Source organism: Pinus tabuliformis, chromosome 2_1 (assembly GCF_031772625.1).
Source record: "Pinus tabuliformis cultivar Carrire ecotype Pingquan chromosome 2_1, CPIR1, whole genome shotgun sequence".
Taxonomy (NCBI): domain Eukaryota; kingdom Viridiplantae; phylum Streptophyta; class Pinopsida; order Pinales; family Pinaceae; genus Pinus; species Pinus tabuliformis.
In genome coordinates, this window is record NC_142299.1 from 777,245,918 (window position 1) to 777,267,517 (window position 21,600).

Consider the following 21,600-nt stretch of genomic DNA (forward strand, 5'->3'; position numbering starts at 1 on the left):
CCAGCACAAAATGTATCACCAAATCCCCAGCTGGAAGCCAAAAACAGTAGGTCATGAGCGCTGAAACCTGACTGTGAGCCTGAAACAGTAGCCGAAACAAAAAATAAAGAGGCAGTCCCAGGTGGCGCTACCCCTCCTTTGCCGTGCCATGATTCTTCTCCTCAGCCAGACCTGCACCGCCGGTTCTCAGACTTTCATTGCCGCCCAAATCGCTGCCAGGGATTGCCATGGAATGGCTTGCTTCACCTTGAGTCCCTTCCTCAGCAGCAGGTCCTGTATCTTCAAGGGGAGGAAGATTTTTGAGAAATTCCTCCTGTCCAGACTTCTCATTTTTCCAATTCTCCAGGCTGTCTTTGTCCGTGGAATGCTCACTGCTTTGGGAAGGATCAGGAGCAATGCAGGCCAGAGGGGAGACCTGATTTTCCTCTTCCGAAAGAATAATGGTGATGTGAGCAGTAATAAGGGGCCTGTTCAAATTACTTTGAAATTTAAAGTGCGTGGTTTGGAAGGCACTGTTCGGAATAGGCTTACGACCAGAGCTTAATGATGGCCCAGCTTCGTGGACGGGGGGGATTGATGGGTTCCGGCGCAGTTTCCATAGCGTGACCGGCCGAGGGATGCAAGCGGCTGTCACGACGCCCCCCTGAACGATGCCTCTTACCCGAACGAACCATAATGACAGACAGGTGGTAGGGCGCAGAGAGATTATAGACAGGAGAGACGACAGAACAGAGTCGGTTGAGGCGAGAGGGATGCCCAACAGAACTCACAGACGACAACACAATACAACCAATGCGTAAATCCAGAACAGGGGAGAACTTACCCTTGATAATGTTGGCCTGGAGCTCGCGGCGGTGAACCAAAATCAGTCCATCACCAACAGCCTCCGCTAACCAGGTTCCGTTGCCGAGCGACTGAGCATAAGGCATGATAAAACCGCTGAGGAACAGCATGATTATAACTGAGAGAATGTTGCGTCGATCAGCGCAATCCATTAATGCAGATCTGCTAACCGATCCTGCATTAATACCTTCCTCCTGCTCGCATAAGGTTAAGTCTCGGGAAGCCACGCTGCTTTGCAGCTGGCAGTACCGGACTTTAATTCTCTGCATGAGAAGCATTAAGGGTGATGGTGCCACCCGCATCCGGGGAAGTTGATATTATATTTTTATTTAGCATGCTATTTTTTATTTATTTATGTGAAAACTACCTAAAGCAATATATAATCTTTTACTCTTAAAATCTCATATATATATATATATATATATATATATATTGATTGGGCCAAAGGCATATACTGCAAAAGAGTATGAGGGCAATGTGTGATTCCGTACACGGAATTGACACATGTCCCTCTTAAAATAAAATTAAAATATTTTATAAATAGAAATCAATGTTGGCTATAATAAAAAACAAAAATAAATATGCCTATTTAGTTACATCAATAATCCCAATGTCATTGTTAGCTTGGGTAACTCAATTGATAATGACCGTGCTAATGAAGTTTCACTGAAGCCGAAGTTCAAATCTGTAAAATAACTTTTAATGGTTAAAATACATTTTGGATTTTGGTCCTTTTATATATATATATATATTCAATTTTCCATGAAAACTAAAAAAGATTTTTTGGACTTACAAGTGTAAGTTTGTACTCTATATAGCATTCAAAAATACAATTTAAATAGTGAAAAATTACACATTTTACGTATTGATTGGGATCTATCAAGGGATGAGAGGGATATATAATTTTTTTCAAATTTTGCATTCAGGTTTATACTTGAAGAGATTTGAGCCATCTCGAAGCATGCTAGATCCATGCTTAAGATGGATTTAAACCCGGTTTTAATTAAAACCACTATAAAACATCAAGAATCCACTCTTACCATTCCCTCTGGTCATTAATCATGTAGTTAAAATATTTCACTCTCATAGCCATAAATAAATTTTGTGTCTATTAAGTAACATAATTTAATAGAAATAAAAAATAACAACTTATATTCACTTTACAATGTGAAGATGTATAATTCATTTAAATAAAATATTTTAACATAAGATTTCACTTTTATATATATATATAAGCTTAAAGAGAAGAAATAACTAGACAGAGATATGTAATTTATTCAATTTTTAATTTAAAAAATGATATGTTGTGTTTAAAAAATATTAATAAAAAAATCAATATACTTTATACATAAAATATTTCAATATATAAGATTAAGTAATATTGACTTGTATTTAAAAATATATTAATAACAAAAATATATCTTAATATGTATAATGTGATTCATAAATAAATATTTCAATGCTCATGTTAAATAAGATATTTCAATGTTAACCATGTATATAGGTATACAAAAACAATTAGATTTTTTTTTTTTTTTTTGGGTTAAAGCATTTTAAAACTTGTATTTTCACTATTCTACATTTTGGCCCTTTTTATGGTATATTTTTTTGTCCTTTTTTTCAGATGTAACAAAGATTTGTTGGAATTGAAAGTTTAAGCTATATAGTCTACACAATCCAAGTGTTTGAGGGGATTTTCAAGGTTCCGTATCTATTTATATATTCAAAAATACAATTTAAACATTGAAAATTTACAAGTATTGTAACCATGTATAACAAATTTAAGGACTAATCAAAAAATTTAATCTCTAGCTAAGTGATATGTGATGAAAGACTTTCCATTACACCCCAATAAGACTAACACTATGTTTATATTTAATTAATATTATATACAATAAATACAAATTTAGATCATCTAATATTGATATTTATATTTATGAAAGACTTTTTATAACACCAAGTAGGGCTATACTTATGTTTATCCTGCAAGAACCAAAATAAAAAGGAGGAATATTGGAAAACACCATAAATTCTATCTTAAAGGCCAGAAGTGGCATAGTAGTGTAAGCATTTATGAGATAAGAAAGGCTATTTATATGAGACGATGGCAATATCAATCAATAAAGGGAAAGGAAAAAGTTATTGAGGAAATGGGTGGGAATGAGTTAGGCATTATATCTTGCAGGGAAGAGGGATAAAGAGGGGTAGGTGGGTGGTGAGTTTAAGGAGGGATGAAGAGGGGTAGGTGGGTGGTGAGTTTAAGGAGGGATGAAGAGGGGTCGATGATGCGTGGAGAGTGTAATGGTGAATTGATATTTTGTAATCAACGTTGTATTTTTATCTATTACAAATGAAGAAGGAATTATAAGAATACAAATTTTGAATGAAAAGACAGAGAAATTACATAAAGGAAATGGAAATTATTAATGATTAAAGGAAATGGAAATTATTAATGATTATTTTGAATAAAAAGATAGGGAAATTACATAAGGGAAATGGAAAATATTAGTGATCAAAAGAATCAGTAAAAGAGGATTATTTATTTATTTTTCCTTATCAATGGATGCATTTCAATTACTTGGATAATCTCTAAAAGAAATGGATGCATCTCAATTACTTGGATAATCTCTAAAAGAAAAGTTTTTTAGAATTAATGAAACCATCCTCTCCTCTTATCTTTTATATTTCCCATATTTTTAAATACAATTTCCCTATGTTTTGAATTATGTGCCTTCACTAGCCTTTGTATCCACTCCAACATTGACATGCCCTAAGGCTTGCTGGAAATATGATAAATTATGGCTAAGTTGTTCATAGTGTTTCACAATTCCACTCAAAACATTTTTAAAACATTTTTAGGTTGTGTTCGCTGGGTGAATAAAACTATTGAGTTTAGAGTAACCGATAAAGAAAATTTTAAGACAAAATCAAATACCACCTCTCAATTAAGGGAGTCACAACTTGTACAATATTGTTACTCCTCCTTACATCGATTACTCTTCCTTACACCCATTGGAAATTAATTTATTCTGTCCTTTTAGATTTAATTCGCGTCCTCCAATGCATGGTATCATGGGGATTCTTTTTGAGGCCCCATCAAAGTATATTATAAGAATAAAATGGAAGTTCTTATTATTTAAATTCGGGTAAGATTGTAACAATGGTTTTGTTGTTTTTTTTAAATATTCTAATTGTTATAAATCATGATAATATTGAGAGAGGGTGAAGTAGTATTATGGCGATTTAAAATATTTCAAAGAATATTTAACACTACCATCCATAGTCAATAGCATATCAAACTCATAATCAAGACATAAGATATAAAGTGGAAATCTAATTGAGAAAACCACCATTTTTTTCTTCTATTATGATAGAATTCAAGCTCCAAGTTCAAGGACATCAATTTATAGGCTACTACCTACTAGAAGGCTTCAACCCTCTTTCTTGCTGCAAACACCAATTTTCTGATTTCTAAGGCTCCAACCTGAAGGAAGCTCCAACTCCCTGTTATGTAAGCACCAACTTGCACAACCCTCTTAATCCTTCTCTCATACAATTTTCATACTCGGACCATGAAGATTTTCTTTCTTCAAAAATAATTCTTTGTCCTCCTCACAATATCACCTCTCTCAATACACCTATGGTTCTAATTGCATACACATTGTGCTCATTCTAGCTGCTTATAATGAATTTAGAGTTGCTAATGTGGTAAAAATATTTCACTCACTTTTAGTAGTAAATAAAATATTTTGATGTCCACATGGGGTAAAAATAAAAAAGTGCCAACAAAATGATTACACTTTATACTTTTGAAAAATAAACTATTTGAAGAGATTTATTAATTAATTTATGTCGATTTTCACTTCACATATATCTATATATATATAGATTTTTTTTTTTTTTTAATGTTGTATATAAGAAATTATTCAATGTTAAAAAAAAGGTAATTGAAAGTTAAAAAATAAAATAAAAAATATCCAGTACTTCCTAACAAGAATCATAAGAGGGAGATGTGTAATTCATTAGTTAATATAAAATTAATGTCACAATAAAAAATATTCATAATAATAAAAAAATTCAATGTGAGCCATAAATAAAATATTTAAATATGTAGGATTAAGTAATATTGTCGTATACTTAAATATATTAATAACAAAAAAAACCATTTTTTAATAGTTCATAGATAAAATGTCTCAATGCACGATGTTATGTAAAATATTTTAATGTCAACTATGTATATATTACATATTGTTTAATTTTTTTTTTATGTATATAACATATAAAACAATTGACAAAAATATTTTTTAATGGTTAAAATACATTTTGGTCATATATATATATATATATATATATATATATATATATATATATTCAATTTTCCCTGAAAACCAAAAAAGTTTTTTTGGACTTACAAGTTTAAGTTTTGTACTCTATATAGCATTCTGTTGTAGCGGCTACAACCACCCTCCAAAATTTTGCCTTAGCTTCGTTTTGGAGCCCCCCTACCAATCATCCTCAACAACATGTCTTGCACTGTCAAGTATACAAGCTTCATTGGTTTCTCAGCAACTTTCTAGCCTATGCATGATAGCTTGCTTCACTCCCCTCACAGGATGCTACTCCGGACTTGGTCCAACTGTTGGCTAAGCAGCTCCCTCAAGAAATTGCACAATTATGGAGGGGAACCAATCTTCCCTCCAGAAATTGCGCAAATCTGACTGGTAGCCTGCTGGGCTTAGAAACTGCGCAATCCTGTCAGTCAACCTTCCCAGTGAAAACTGCGCAATTTGGCCCAACAGGACTGCTCAGCCCAGAAATTGCGCAATTTTGGGCAGCAATCAGTTGCTCCTACCAGAAATTGTGCAATCCTTTTGGACAACTAGCCTAGTTTCCTCCCAGAAACTACGCAAAACTTATCCTCAGTCAAGCAGGCTGTTGCATGTGCCTTCAGGTTGACCGGTTCCACCTGGGATCGAGAAAACTTGATTTGCATGCATGGGTTGCTTTTTCCTGAAATAGAAAAAACCAACATGCAAAAATCAACCCTATATTTTAGCAGCTGGAGGTTACATGCAAAGATCGTTTTAGAAACTTTCCTCCAAGTGTCGCTTTTTCCTAGATTTGTGGCATGCACGTCATGAGCCTCAAACTTATTTATTCGACGCTTCTAAGCTCATTCTTGACATCGATCTTGGAGCTCTGACATCCCCAGCACATTCAGGAGTCTTCAACACATCTAGCTCAACTATTTCCGGGTAAGTCGCTTAAGTGGTCTTTTGCAACATTTCTATCGCTTTTTGTGTTTTGGCTTGTGTGAGTGATTTTTTCTTGATTTCTGTGAATGCTTGTTGTCGTTTTCATGCATATTAGCTTGTACAAGCACCGTTTCAGTTTTCGTTAGCATCTCATTGCTGTCGCATGCATGACATTGTTTTGCACGAACAGTTGCCGATTTGGCAACTCGTCTCACACACATGCATGTTGTTCCATTTTCTGAATCTTGCATCCACTATTTGCATGCATGATCATTCACCTCTGCTTACACTTAGTATCGCCATGAATTCACATCTTCATTTGATTTCAGTTGCCCGTCGGCGGGTCTGGGCAACCTTGGCCCGAACTCTACCTCACCAAGACAACATTGCACAATTTTGAGAGGGAAGGCTCTGCCTTCCTCCCAGAAAATGTGCATTTCTAGCCAGTGACTGTCCTCCAGTCTTGCCTTGCGCAATTCTGAGAGGCAGTGACTGTTGGCCCATAAAATTGCAAAAATGCAGTGCTTGGGCCTGCAACACTTGCCAGCTGAAATTGCGCATTGCACAATCCCAGCACCCAGCAGGCCAATCTAGATTGCGCATTGAGCAATTCTAGCAACTAGCCAGCCTCTAGATAGTCTAGAATTCCTTTTGCGTAGTTTTGACAACCAGTCTCCTGGCCTCCCAGTGAAAATTGCGATATCCTTTCCAATCTATCCCCAAGTATGTAGCATGTCATCCCTAAAGTTTGCTTTGTTTTTAACTAACATATTTCTTGCCATGCATGTCACCATGTCTTCAGATATAACAAGTGTTCATCCATATCTCAGTAGTTCAGGATCAATGGCCTCCAAAAGAGCAGGATCAAAGGACACTGACGAAAGCATAACTGGAGCAATAGTTGAGCGAGTGTCTACAAGTTTGTTGATCTATGAAGACACCAAGCTGATTGTAGATAAAGACATCAAGATGAAATGGTAAGAGGTCAATGATGCATTCTCAGGCACATTTAGGGAAGATCTCGAAGAACGCCAATTCTATGTGAACATTCACAAGTCCGGCTTGTACCAGATTGCATGCAGGTATCCTGCATTCCCATGCACAGACATGATACATTGGATCGTCCCGCACACTGATCCTGAGACAATGACATTGAGCAGTGTCAGCAGGATGGATATTACTACCTTCAGGGCACATGATTATCAACAGATGTATCATTTGTCGAAGCCGTTGATCACCATGGGGACACCGTTCAGCCTACCCAGCAACAATTTACATTGTTCAACCTACCCAGCAGCAATTCCAACTCCAGGGATATCTTGAAGAATTGGGTAAAGGAGCCAGCCAAATTCAGGATGACACCCAACTAGATTTACAAGACGAAGACACTGCGGAAGGCATATCAATACTTGGTCATCTTTGCATGTCGCTTGTATGGACAAGAGAGCACGGAGACCTTCCCGCAGAGTTGGGTGATCGTGTTGGACCAATTGGCCAATGAAGGCAAAGCATGCAATTGGTTCTACATATTGGTTCACAGGCTGAAGGAATAGGTCACAGGAGCTCGACAGCCTCCCAAAGTTCAGCAAGCATAAATCTACATGTCCGCTTACATCTTGGATGAAATATGTGCCCGTCAGGAGTTATCACACAACTGTCAGATCATTTTGTCACCCCAGTGTACAAGATGATATTTGAGCAGGATCCACCTTGCATGTCGAAGACAAAAATGGAGGCACTGATCGACATAATGGATTGGTATGCCTCACCGTTCAACACCTTCATACGGATGTACAACGCAGAGAGGCCTCCACATGTTTTGCCGAAGTTTTCCATGGACAAGCTCATCATGCAAGAAGTATCATACCACATCTCGGCAGGACTGTCAGCTAGGCTGTGTAGAATTTTCTCTATAAATCAGCTAGCTCACTGATATCATGAAGAAATTTCACCTATAGATCAAACTGATATATGCAATATACTAAAGCATAATACTAGATCTACATCTACCATAAACTTTGCGGAAGCTATTCAAACATGAGAAACATCAAGCATGAACACATATAATTGATAAGAAGGAATCAATCACACATAACATAGAATATATCACTGGGGAAAGCACTAGGATAACACCCCAACTCTGTATTATCAATCAAGTGGAGATCCTCAACAACATACAAAAAGAATTAGCTCAATAGCTATCCTACTCTCTCTGTAATCAGAAGATGAAGAGCATAGACTACCTAGGCCTCAATATATAGGCCACAAGTCCTCCAATCTCCTATAATACGTATTTCTCTTAGAAATAGATCCTTCTCCATGCAAGGAATACTTACTAGAAATATCCAAGCATCTGATAGTACACTGTCCCTCATCTGATCTCAACTGGGTCTCTGTTTGAACTGACATGCATCAGTTATCCATGAGGGAATGCTCAGTTATCTGAAATAATAGTTGTCACATGCATGCAAGCATTAACAAACTATATTTCATTATTTTAACAACCTGTTAAAATAATCTAACTGGACTTGACTAAGTTAAACTAAGTCAACTGATCCTCTCAATATAGAAATGAACCTTACCTCCTTTAATCAAGGGATAAATTCCTAAATCAAGAGAGAAAATAATTGCATGATCTCACAAAGACTTCAAGTTTAATTTTCCATAATTAATTAACTCATAGAGATTAATTAATTAATATTTTAAACTTCCGTTAAGACCAAATTCGTTTTTACTTCCTATAGTTAGACCAGGGACTGCTAAAAATAGGAAGGGGCCCAGGAATGCTATTTTTAGAAGATTCTATTTTTAGCAGTTTCACCTCTCACCTAAGGTGGCCAAAATGCTCATTGACCAAACTGCTATTTTTAGAAGTTCTATTTTTAGGAGTTCTATTTGTAGCATATTCTAAATTTAGCATTTCTTGTTGCACACTTTTCAACACTCCCTCTTAACAAGAAAGTCTTCTTCTCGAACTTGATCCTGTAACTCTGGAATGTTCTGCATGCAACACATCCACCAGGTCCACTTGCTCCAACAACTCTTGGTACAAAAATCACTCCCAACTGACCACTCTGTTGGGCTAGAAACATACTCTGATGCTGAAGCTCTACCTGCTACTAACAAGTGCTCCCTCTCTGACATTTGCGCTACTGCAACATCTCCATGCATCTCACACCATTGCACACCTCTTTGTGCCACCTAGCACTGTGCAACACACTTGTGCCTCTCGCATTGCTGTAGCCTGCATGCTATGTGTTGTCCTGGGTTTCCCTGCACTATAGCTCTCTCTGCTGCTCCATCCGCATCTGTCTCTACTCAATCAGTCAGTTCCTGCTACTCCACATCGGGGCTCCTGTAGCAAGGTCTCATCCAAGAGGTTGGGTACCTCAAGGATCCTGCCCCTCCTCCTTGGGACGATCAATCCACATCACCCAACCTACTACCTGGAGGTATGGCTGCATGCGACCCTCTGCCCACTTGGCTCGAAGTTTCCCCCTACTAGAGGTCTCTGCATGAGTAGATGTCTCTACTTAATCTCCTCTCAGATTCCCCTGTTGTGGCTGCTCCACAACCTCCTGAAGCTGTTACACCAATCGTGGCTCCTCCACAATCGTCTGAGACTTCTTCTGGCACTGCATGTTGAGAGGTAACATACCCTCCCTCTCAACCACCAAGTCTCCATTAGTTGCCTTGCTGCTCAAGGCTTTTCATGCATCTTGAACCTCAAGAGCATACAGGTTCTTGACCCGTGAACCAATCTACTTCACCTGTCTAGTGATGATGTGTCTAAGGAAAACTTTTCCCTTACTGAAGACTACATCATAGCCTCTGTCATCCAGCATCGCGATTGACACCAAGTTTATCTTTAGTCCTGGTAAATAATTGATATCGGTCAAGGTAAGGCAAGCTCCATGCTCCCTCTGAAAAATAACTATGCCTACACCTGAGACACTATACTTCTCATCATTACCCATCGCTATGAGTATCTGGAGGTCTTTCTCCTCCAAAGTACTGAATAAACTCTTGTCGCCGGTCATGTGGAAAGAAGCTCCACTGTCAAGAAACCAACCACTTCCCACCATGGATGAAACCATGCATGCGAAGAGTGTGAAATCCAACTCAAACTATGAAGCAAGTGCCTCACCTTCAGATCCTTCCCCAGATCCCTTCTTAGATTTCCTCTGTGGACAATTTGTAGCATAATGGCCCACCTCATGACAACGAAAGCATCGCACTTTCGATTTGTCAACCTTCTTCCCACCATTGGAAGAACTGGATTTGGAAAGAGAAACCTTCTCCTTCCCCTTCTTTGCCTTACTTTCTAAGGCATAGTTCTCCTCATCCTCCATGGATGAAGAACCATCTCTGGTGCTTCGTCTGATCTCCTCCTGCATTAAATCTGACCATAGTCGTTCCCAATACGGCAGTTTCTCCCTTCCATTAACCGAGTCCTGGTAGCTATGCCATCTCTTAGGAAGGCCAAGGAGTGTTAGACTCACCATATCATCATCAGCTGTCATGACCCCTACACTTGTAAGCTCACCCCTGCATGTGATGAGCTTGGTCAAATACATAGAGATCGTTTCATCCTTTTCACACTTGATCTTTCGAAGTTTTTCCTTCAGTGCCAGCTTCCTTTGATCACTGCTATTCTAATATAAATCTTTCAATGTTTTCCACATTGCAAACTAAGTCTCCTTCCCATGGAGGCTCGAGACTATGTGATCTCGAACTCCCTCCAAGAGAATTCTCCTAGCTCTAGCCACACACTTCTTCCATTCCGCCAGTAGAGTAGCATCAGTAGGCTTAGGGACTTCTTGATCAATGAAGTCCTTAAGGCCGCTATCTTCCAATACTGCCTCCATGTGATCCTTCCAAGCTATGTAGTTTGAGCTGCCATCAAGGGCATACTCAAGCCTCAAACCATAGAACGCCATCGGTGAAATAGATGTGATAAGAACTTGAGATCTATATCCCGAATAATAAACTTCGAATTCCTTCTTGTATATTGTCCTTCCTTGATCACCTGTGATCCGCTACCATGTAGAAATTCTTCTACAAATCAGCTAGCTTTGATACCATGTAGAATTTTCTCTACAAATCAGCTAGCTCACTGATATCATGTCGAAATTTCACCTGCTGGTCAAACTGATATATGCAATGTACTAAAGCATAATACTAGATCTACATCTACCATAAACTTTGTGGAAGCTATTCAACCATGAGCAACATCAAGCATGAACACATATAACTGATAAGAAGGAATCAATCACACATAACACAGAATATATCACTGGGGAAAGCACCATGATAACACCCCAACTCTGTATTATCAATTAAGTGGAGATCCTCAACAACATACAAAAAGAATAAGCTCAATAGCTATCCCGCTCTCTTTGTAATCAGAAGATGAAGATCATAGACTACCTAGGCCTCAATATATAGGCCACAAGTCCTCCAATCTCCTATAATACGTATTTTTCTTAGAAATAGATCCTTCTCCATGCAAGGAATACTTACTAGAAATATCCAAGCATCTGATAGTACACTGTCCCTCATTTGATCTCAACTGGGTCTCTGTTTGAACTGACATGCATCTGTTATGCATGAGGGAATGCTCAGTTATCTGAAATAATAGTTGTCACATGCATGCAAGCATTAACAAACGATATTTCATTATTTTAACAACTTGTTAAAATAATCTAACTGGACTTGACTAAGTTAAACTAAATCAACCGATCCTCTCAATATAGAACTGAACCTTATCTCCTTTAATCAAGGGATAAATTCCTAAATCAAGAGAGAAAATAGTTTCATGATCGCACAAAGACTTCAAGTTTAATTTTCCATAATTAATTAACTCATGGAGATTAATTAATTAATATTTTAAATTGTTGTTAAGACCAAATTCGTTTTTACTTCCTATAGTTAGACCAGGGACTACTAAAAATAGGAAGGGACCCAGAAATGCTATTTTTAGAAGATTATATTTTTAGCAGTTTCACCTCTCACCCAAGGTGGCCAAAATGCTCATTGGCCAAACTGCTATTTTTAGAAGTTCTATTTTTAGCACATTTTAATTTAGCATTTCTTGTTGCACACCTTTCAACAGGTTGCACTAGAAGAAGAAGGCACTTGGCCCACTCTTCTGTTGCAAATCGGGTTGTACAAGGTATGGAAACTCAAGAATGCAGATGTCAAAACAAATGAGATCAAGAAATATCATTTCAATGTCTGAAGCTTCAATCCGTATGACCCGCATTGTATTCTGAAAGAAAACTGCATAAGAGTACAATTTCAGTGGATCCACGCGGAATGTCATAGGGTGGAGGAAGATCCATGGAGATATTGTTACAACTTATCCGGGACCAATGAGTAGGCCGACATCGCTATGGAATGAATAATGAAGCAGCGTGAAGCAACATCCAGGAGAGCACCAACAGCAACAACAGAGGTAAACATACCGACGTGCGACAAAGGAAAGATAAATATTGTCAGCAATGTAGAGGCGGAAAAAAGCTGCAAGTTTAGAGCAGACCCACTTGTGCAGAAAGTAGCTTTGGCAATAGAAGTGAAGAGGCAACAACGTGACAAGAAGAATGCACAAAGGCAGAGAGAAAAATAGAGGATGGAGGAAACAATGAAGGAGTTGCATGAGTTGAAGGAGAAACTCCAGAAGGAATAGGATTTGCACATACAAGACAAGGAAGCGCAACAACAACAATTACAACATAGGGCACAACATGTACAAACAGATGAAATTGTGCTTGTACAGGTAGTAGATTCATCCGAACAACTGGCACCAAGCAGACAGGGTGAGCAATCATAGGAGGAGGACTTCGCTCAAGAGATTGAACAAACACTTGAGCAGATGGATACGGATATGGATCAATAAGAGCTAGAGCAAGACATCGACCTCATGCCTTACCACCAAGATGTCGACTTATTAGCTTCATCGGATCTGGAAGCGGAGCAAGTCCCAAGCGATCAAGGAGACACTGAGATCCTTGGAGAAAATCCAGAAGAAGAGATGCACAACATATCATTTGACGAGTCACAACATAGAGTTGTGCAATCTTGTAGAGTGTCTACTCCGGATGACAACACATCTCCTACGCAGTTTGAGGAACGAGTGATTGTGTCTAATGTGTGCAAGCATCCAACAACATTGGCCGATGCTACCAGAGCATATGCCAAAGCCACTAGCTCGAGTGTTTGCTTCTTGATAGCTAAGAACGAGCGAATGGCTAAGGAGTTACAGACGACCAAGAAAGGAGGAGAATTGGTTACAACATCCACCCGAGCAGAGTTGAAGAAGGCAATACTGGATGAAGTATTGTCCCTTGAGATAGTCATGCGGGCATTGTATTCCAAGTTTGGTATCGTGCATAAGGTAGTTTTCCATCTCAACGGTTGGCAGTAGAAACGTGCTAAGAGAGCACGTATCTTGTCAAACGTGCATACTGATGTTGATTACATGAAAACATGGACAATGAGATATAAGGGAGCCCTGTTACACTTGCCCAAGATGATGAAGCCCAGAGCGGTCAAGCTGAAGGTATGCATTTAGAGTTAGATCTGGAACTATGAAGAGCTCCTGCAGCTCATCACTAGTTTGCAAGCTTCCCATGCACGGGTATTCAAGAGTATGGATGTTTTTGTGCATGCACATGCGATCCCATATATTGGGACACTCACTGAGGCAAAGGCAAAGGCACAAGTCTAACTAGAGCTTGACTCATACTTTGACGAGTTGATGCGCATAACCACCAGTGCAGACTTGGTGATCAGTGTAGATACCATGTATCAGTATGTCATTGGTCCGGCTGCACTCAAGACAATGATGCACATGTTATCAAACGAGTTGGACAAAGGAGCTAGAGCAGTGTACCCAGATGCCACAGAGGCAAGAGTTCGTTTCCAGAAAGATGTCACCATAGAGTACATGGACACCATCGCGGACTACCGAGATTGGCATCAGTTCGCTACTGTCGACCACCATGAGGATGTAGAAGAGCTGGTCTTCCCACAATTGTCTGAGTCATAGTGATGTCTTGCATGGCTTGCTCAAGCCTATTTTATCTCACATGGTACATGTGCAAATTGTATGTAATGTCTTGTCAAGTGGAAGTTCAAGTGTCGATAGTTGGATGTAACAATCATAGAGTATATGAAGAGTCATGAGGGTAGATGACAAGTCACAAAGGGGAATGTCAAGGGCCACCCCACCCTTTGCTATATATATTCCCTCATAACTCATTGTATAGGATTTTGGTCAGCCAAACTTCCGAGAGGAGCATCTTAGAGAAAGCTTGGAGAATATTGTAACGAGCCTTGGCTTCTCCACTGTGCAAAGCTAGTATATCTCTTTGGAGGAGCAGTGATAGTGACTGTAACGTTCCGCTGTCAGAACTAGTGGTTGGTCATGGTTGTATTGCATGACTAGAACTTTCACTTCTTAATATAATAGAGCCAACACATTCCATGCATATGTCGTATTGTAGCTATCTTGTTTACTCTAAATGATATATGTATTTGTTCGCTTACGCATGCATGTGCAGCTATTTTCTATATATGTATGTATGAATCTTACTGAAATGTGTTGTTGGTTTAACCATCACTTTGGATTGCTAGCTTACTTGCCTTCCAGTTTGTGATGCATCTTTTCTCGTGTGTTCCCTTCTTAACTTTGCGCTTACACTAGTTTCCAAGGGGCGCACTCACCTCACCCTCCGTGTTTTAGAACCGCTCATGCACCTTCCTTGACTTGTTGCATATGGCACACCCTTGCTACCAACATGGACATCTTACTTGCCTCTATGCGCAACTGTGGTCAAGGAAATACCGTACGACCCACTGCTGGGACTCCTACACCAAACGATCTGAGGTCTAGTTGGGACTTCTTACTGGGGATATCCCCTGACATGTTGGCGGGTCCAACACCATCAACACATTCAAAAATAGAATTTAAACAATGAAAAATTACACCTTCTACGTATTCATTGGGATCTATCAAGGGATGAGATTGAGATCTATCAAGGGATGAGATTAAGATCTATCAAGGGATAAGAGGGATATATATATATATATATATATATATATATATATATATATATTATAAATTTTGCATTTAGGTTTTCACTTGAAGAGATTTGATTCTTCTGGGGGCATGCTAGATCCATGCTTAAGATGGATTTAAACCCGGTTTTAATTAAAACCACTATAAAACATCAAGAATCCCACTCTTACTATTCCCTTCGGTCATTAATCCCACTCTTACTATTCCGTCTTGTAGTTAATCCAACTCTCACTATTCCCTTGGCCATTGCTGATATTACAACCGAGTATGAAGAAGATGTAGTTAAAATATTTCACCGTGATAGCCATAAATAAAATATGTGTATATTAAGCAACATAATTTAAAAGAAATAAAAAATAACAACTTATATTCACTTTACAATGTGAAGCTGTATAATTCACTTTTAAAAAATATTTTAACATAGGATTTCACTTGAATATCCAAGTTATATATATATATATATATATTAAACCCCGAAGAGAAGAAATAACTACAAGTAAAAAAAATCAGCTACATTCTAATGAGACAGAGATATGTAATTTATTCAATTTTTAATTTAAAAAATGATATGTTGTGTTTAAAAAATATTAATAAAAATTCAATATGCTTCATACATAAAATATTTCAATATGTAAGGTTAAGTAATATTGACCTGTATTTAAAAATATATTAATAACAAAAATATATCTTAATATGTATAATGTGATTCATAAATAAATATTTCAATGCTCATGTTAAATAAGATATTTCAATGTTAACTATGTATATAAAACAATTAGAAATATATATATATATATATATATATTTATTTATTTTTATTTTTTTTATGGTTAAAGCATTTTAAAACCTTTCAAGTATTCTCATTATTATACATTTTCGCCATTTTTATGATATATTTTTTTGTCAATTTTTTCAAATGTAACAAAGATTTGTTGGAATTGCAAGTTTAAACTATGTAGTCTACATAATACAAGTGTCTGAGGGGATTTTCAATATTTTGTATCCATTTATACATTCAAAAATGCAATTTACACATTGAAGTATCACAAGTGTTGTGCTCAAAAGATTTGATCTCTGGGTGAGTGACATATGATGCAAGACATTCCATAACGCCCAAGTAGGACTAGGACTATGCTTATGTTTAATTAATATAATATACAATAAATACAAATTTAGATCATCTAATATTGATATTTATACTTATGAAAGACTTTTCATAACACCAAATAGGACTATGCTTATGTTCATCTTGTAACAACTAAAATAAAAAGGAGGAATATTGGAAAAGTTCATAAATTCTATCTAAAAGGCAAGAAATGGCATAGTAGTGTAAACATTTATGAGATAAGAAAGGCTATCTAGATGAGAATATGAGAATACCAATTAATAAAGGAAAAGGGACAAGTTATTAAGGAAAGGGGTGGGAATGGGTTAGGTATTATATCTTGTGGGGAAGAGGGATAAAGATGGGTAGGTGGGCGGAGAGTTTAAGGAGGGATGATGATGCAGGAGCAATCAGCTCAACAATATCATTGTATTTTAGTAAGGCATAGGGGCTCTTGTGTTTTAAGGAAGTTGGTTTCTATGTGTGAATTAATGTAATTATTTATGCTTTTCAGTGATTTTAATGAGAACAGGATTTAATTGAATATTGTGATACATATTTGTAAATATTCTCGAATATAGGAGAATATGAGAGATTTAGGATAGTTGAGAGAATTGAGGGATTTGAGAATTAATTGTAAAACTCAGATTAGGAGTTAGTTCATGATTTTGGGGATTGAAGAGGATCCTTAGGGATGAGGAAGAGATTGTAGGATTATGTTGAGGAGTTTATGGATCTAAAACAAGAATTGGTTTTAGAATCCCTTTGTAAAAATGCAAGCCTAAAAGGAAAAGTCAGAGGTCAGATAGGAGATAGGTTGGATGGGTTAGTTGGTTAGAGTGTGACTGTAAGCCTATGGGCAGATTGTAAACAGAGACCACCAATTAGAGGAATTAGACCAAAGAGGGACGGAGAGTCTCAATATGTAATCAGTTGTTTATATGTTTATATACAGAGAATTTGATTCTGAGCGTGTAAATGTGTGATTCGAATATGGAATGATAAATTCTGTGTGTATTAGAGATTCTGTATAACATATGTATGCAGGCGGAGTTCGGTGAACCCAGAAAGGAAGAACAATAGAGAGGATCGTAATGGAGCGTGAACCGATTGTAGACCCAAAGTAATGTTTGGAACGATCGTGATTAAAGAAACACATAGAACTAAGCTTAGGAGGGAGTTGCACAACAGAACAATGGAAGGACGAAGAACCACTGAAGTAACCCAAGCCACTGAGAACCATTAAGGAAATATCATAAAACCCAAGTAAAAAGGAAGAACAAAGGGATGAAGTGTTAATGCACAGGCACCGTTGGATCTAACAGATCAACGGACGAGATCAAGTCGTGTGGAATGGAGCTATTAATATCACATCACAAGATATCATAGAAGTGAATAAACCCCAGCTTGAAGCGATTGCGATATGCGAGATCATTGCTAACTGTTGGATCGAGTGCTCTGATCAACGATGGAGAATCGTTGTTAAACCCCGCATCGCAGCATTTAAATGGTGAGTGAATTAACTTCGAGCCTCAAGCAAGTGCGATGTCCGATACAATGTCCGATCACATCGCAAATATTCCATGGTAAGGTACCGGACCCTAAGCAGCGGCGATATGCAACATTGTGCTGTGCAATGTTGAACGAGTCGAGAGGACATGCGATATGCGAAGTGTGATAGAAGAGTGGACCCAATGAGGTATGGATGCAGTTAATTTGATTTGAAATCTGGTTGTAGTTAATCGTATATCGGATGCGGTGAAGAGTTATATGTTAGTAAGATTCAAGAATTGCGATAGCGATGGATTGATGGAGTAAATCAATGATCGGGGAACAAATATATAAAGTCGTAGTATGGTGGAAGAGTTATCGCATCCCGCAGAATGGGAAGTTCCCTTACCAAGTTATTAAGTCTTTGAAACTTGAGATTGCGATTGCGATAAGGTATGCCTCGAGAAATATGTAAAGGCTGAGGAAAGATGGAAAAGGTAAGTCTGCGCATGTTTTATGCAATTTCTATTATAAAAGTTTTATAATAGGAATAGCGTCGATAGAAGGTTTTTATGTTTGAGTCCATGAATAAACAAAGAATAAGAGTGGGTTGGTTATATATATGCGGGCTTAAGGTATAGATGGTTTAGGAGGGTAATAAGTCCCGATAAATGGATATGAATGAAGGGAAAACTGTGTTTAGTTAATAAATCATTCTATAGAGATTTATTAAGGGGGCCTTGAACCATTAAGTATTGAAGATTCAGACTTAGAATTGAGCTGAAATTCTTGGGGCAAGACAGATATATGCATATTACATGCATACTGTGTGTATACAGGGGTTTTCCTACGTCAAAGTGGTATCAGAGCAGAATTATAATTGAAACATTTGGTATTAAGGCAGCGCAAAGAAATTCTGTGTGAACATTTCTTTAAAAGAGTTTAGAACAGAGTTATATTCTGAAGGTGCGTATACAGGCGAATGGTGATGAAAGCAGGCAAGGGTGATCAGATTTTAATCTGACACACAATAATCACACAGAGGTAAGGTATGGCAGAATATTGCGAGAACTTGTAGATGCAAGAGACAGAGACAATCCATTCGAAGTGTAGGTAAGCGGTGGAACAAGATCACACAGAGATCTTGAAGGTGAGGTGATATGTTTGTTTTAATTTGATTTAAATATTGGAGAATGTGTTGTTTTTATAATGATGCACGGGTAGCAACATAAGGAGGTGAGAAGGTTGCAACAATCTAGAGTGAGGAGTGCAGGAATTGGTTCGAGAGGAAAGAACTAGAGAAATGCTACAAGACTGAGCTCAGAGGCAAGAAGCTTAGTGAGGCATAGATAGCAAGAAGGAGACTTGTTACTGTAGAGATATTGTTGCAGATCACAAAGGAAATGCCACAAAATGATGTGGGTAGAATTGCTGAGTAATGAAGGAAGTTGGTGAGACTTTCTAAGTGAAAGAAGAGGTGGTCAGAACCAAGTATTTCATGGTGATTGAAATACAAGAGAATAGTTGTGTTCTTGAGAGATGTAGACGAGTTAAATCCTAGAAGGAGTAGAGAAGAGTGCTCAAAGGAGGTTCCAGAGATAGAGAACCAAGTTCTTGCCAAAAGACCAAGTACAAAAGAAAGCTTGGTGAGGTAAGTGGTAGCAGGGAGGACTTGCTGTTGTAGAGGCTTTAATGCAGTTCGTAGTGAGTGAGTGAGGAACTCATAGAGATGGACGAGGAAATGACTACTGATAGTCATAACAGAGGTTCTGAAGAAGACCACAACAGAAGAAAGATGAAGAAAGAGGATGCCAAGGCAAATGGAAAGAGGATGAGTCAAGAGGAAATTGGCAAAGAGATTGCTGAGATGAAAGAACAACTTGATGTATTGATCATGATACTAGAGGAAAGTCAGAGACAAGGTTGGGTATTAAATAAGAAGCCAGTAAAGTGGCATAAGTTACAGAGGAAGCTACATCAGAGGAAAGTAAGGTGGCTGTTGGGAAAACTCAGAGAAGCTGAGTTGGAAATGGAGGTGTTTATTTTTGAACCAGAGCAGGGTGAAGTTCTGGGTGAAGAAGAAGGAATTATTGATGAATTTCTGAACTGTTGGGAAAATGCAGATCAACAGGAGAATGTAAAAACTTGTATTGTTGAATCGAATAATTTTGATGTGATTATAGGTTTTGCAGAGGATGAGCAATCTTTTGAAGTTGTGAAAAGTATGGGAGAGTATCTTTTAGAAGGTAAAAACTCTGATGTAAAGAATGATGGAGAACGTCTCGTGAATGAAGAAAGCAGTGAATTATTGCAGCAGAAAGAATATAGTAATGCATTGATGTTTGAAGTTGTGACAACAGAAGAATAATTTCTTGTGAAAGGAGATGAAACTCAGTCCGAAGAACTGATATGTGAAGTAATAGTTGAAATTGTTGAACCTTGTAATTTTCAAATTGATAATTGGTGTATAAATGTAGGAATCATAAGTAATGATGAAGTACTTATGAAGTGTCACAGAGAAATTGAATTTCTGGAGTATTTGTTGGGAAACTCAGAGTATGACAATGTGATTACAGAGGAAGGAGTTCATTATGGTGAACAAAATCAGAAAGACATCATTAGAGCAGATGATGTGGAGGAGAGACTAGCTGACAGTCTCGTGAATTCTGTTGAGAATTCAGAACAACATACTAATGTGCTGACAGAGGAGGAAGAATTAGAGCAACGATCTGAATTGTTGCCAAAGGAAGAAAAGGTGTAGAAGCCTTATGATTTTTATTTTAACAATCGTTTTATGAGTGTAGGTTTAGTTGCAGATGCTGGAGGAATTTTGGCACAGATGAGCAGCCAAATAAAAATGAAAGAAGGGGATTTTGCGTAAGAATTTAATCCATGGAATAGAGATGTTTGATTGCTGGAAAGAATGTTGGACAGTCAGGATTTAATGCAGAAAGAAATAACCATGAAAGAGGGTAAGGATGAAAGGGAGATAGCAAGGATAAGCGAAGAAAAAGTAAGCATAGGAGAAAGAGAAAGTGATAGCATTCGACAACTTCAAGAAGGAAAACAACAATTTGAAGAGTTAGTGGACAACAACAACATCTTGAAACAAAGAGAAAAAGGAAAAAGTAAGTGGCGGAGTATGGACCAGTCCAAAGATGTGCTGGAAACAGAGATTGAAGAATTATGGTAGTTAATGATGAAACAGTTCATATGGAGGAGATTGATAGTAGCAGGAAGCATGATCAGTTAGAGTATGAACCTGATTGACAAGGAGAGGAAGATGAAACAGAAGACAACATACATACAACAGCAGCAAAGGTGCAAGGAATTTGGGCAGTTACAAACTAAAGTTTGGGACCTTGGAGGTTTTCTATCAACTTATGAACACACATGATCTGGAGATCATGAATATTTTCTACTTTGGGAGTCTGATGCAGGAGCAATCAGCTCAACAATATCATTGTATTTTAGTAAGGCATAGGGGGTCTTGTGTTTTAAGGAAGTTGGTTTCCTAAGTGTGAATTAATGTAATTATTTAGGCTTTTGAGTGATTTTAATGAGAATAGGATTTAATTGAATATTGTGAGACATATTTGTAAATATTCTCGAATATAAGAGAATATGAGAGATTTAGGATAGTTGAGAGAGTTGAGGATTTGAGAATTAATTGTAAAAACTCAGATTAGGAGTTAGTTCATGATTTTGGGGATTGAAGAGGATCCTTAGGGATGAGGAAGAGATTGTAGGATTATGTTGAGGAGTTTATGGATCTAAAACAGGAATTGGCTTTAGAATCCCTTTGTATAAATGTAAGCCTAAAA